We start from the raw sequence: 1,614 nt of genomic DNA on the forward strand, positions 1-1,614 counted from the left end.
AAAAATGAAGTTCTTAAAATCTCAGCTTGACCAGATATGAAATAATTTCCTTTAAAGGTGTATTGAGAAAAACCAGGCTTTTAAAAAAAACAAAAAAAAATACGTTTGTCATTACCAAAAAGAGATGTTTTTAAGTAAAAATAATAAAAACACAAAGCTGCATAGGTAATGCAGATAGTTCTAGTTATCTGGTTAACGGGAAAGAAGCAAGCTCCTACGGTCTTCAGTTCGAATCTTTGTTCATTTCTTATTGCTGGAATTTTCGGTGCATTTCTTTCTTGTTGGTTGTCTAAATCTGATGATGGCAGAGATGTTAAGCAGGCGTTTACTCAGCACCCCATACTCAGCCTCAGGAGTGAATGAATTCTCAGTTGGTGGATCAACTGTTTTTGTTTCGTTGTCACTTTTTGGTTTAGGGTTTTCTGGGCGTCTGCGTCGGTAATTGAAGTCGCAGAGGTACTGACAGTGAGGTGGCTGCTGACCTTGGGACTCATCTCCTTGATTTTGCTTATCCTCTTCATTGACACCCTCTCTAAACGGCCTTCAGGGAGGAGGTACCCTGGGGAATCTTGGTGTATGACCTCAATACATGTTGTTTCTCACTTGTCTACCTCGTTCTCCTGTACCCTGGTTGGCAGCACCCTCCATCACTTCTCCTTGCACACGGAGGGTTGGAATATTCAGGTCGACGCCCATGGAGTCTCTGCATGTAGTAGGTGGGAACCTTCACTTGTGGTAGGGTCGGAGCTGTTGGGCCTGGCTTATGGGAGTGCTCTCTGAGCCCTCATTCCCCCCACCTGACTCTCAATGTCCTCCCAAACACACACACACACACACACACACACACACACACACACACTCTCTCGATATTTTTTTTAATTCTGTTGCTATTTGTGTAGAGGACCCCCAATGGTAGGATAGCATCTGTGATGGTTACGATCTGCTGCTTATTTACTGTCTGAACTTGGACTCTTCTAGGGCCTGTAACATTAGCTGCCTCCGTGCCCTTTTCTCCTTCAAAAACATCAAACTCCACAGTCTCGCATCTCCTTCATGATCTTTCCATGAACTAGCTATTATAAATGGTGCTGCTGTAGCCATGAGTTTGCCTGAATCTCTGTAATATGATTCTTTAACTCTTTTGGGAGGATACCTAGAATTGAGATGTCTCAGTCACATATGAGAGCAAAATAAAAATGGATCAAAGATCTAAATGTTAAAGCTGAGAAATTTACCCTGCTGGAAGATAAAAATAGGTAAAACTCTTACGGACATAAGCACATGTAGGAACATTTTAATGGAACTCTAATGACACAAGAAATATGGAGAATCAATAAATGGGATCTTAATTTAAAAAGTTGCATAGCAAAGGAAAGAACCAAGAGAGCAGAAATGCCCTGCAGAATGTGAAAAATAATTCAACAGGTATTAGCCAGATAGAGGATTAACATCCATAATGCAGTATATAAATAATTCAAAGGTAGATATCCCCAAAATAAAAGACCCAGTCAAACATGTACAACAACAGGGGCTGGGGAGATAGCTCAGTGGAATAAGAGCTTGCCTAGCAAGTGCAAGGGCCTGAGTTCAATCCCTGGTTCTACAAAAAAAAAA

At 41.2% G+C, this 1,614-nt stretch overlaps 1 pseudogene; it reads right to left on the bottom strand.

Moving 5' to 3' along the window:
- Positions 1-240: 240 nt before the first annotated feature.
- The window catches only part of LOC111812006, a 3,268-nt pseudogene continuing 1,894 nt past the window's right edge, over positions 241-1,614 (bottom strand).

This window comes from Octodon degus, unplaced genomic scaffold (assembly GCF_000260255.1).
Source record: "Octodon degus isolate 3935 unplaced genomic scaffold, OctDeg1.0 scaffold00264, whole genome shotgun sequence".
NCBI classification, from domain to species: domain Eukaryota; kingdom Metazoa; phylum Chordata; class Mammalia; order Rodentia; family Octodontidae; genus Octodon; species Octodon degus.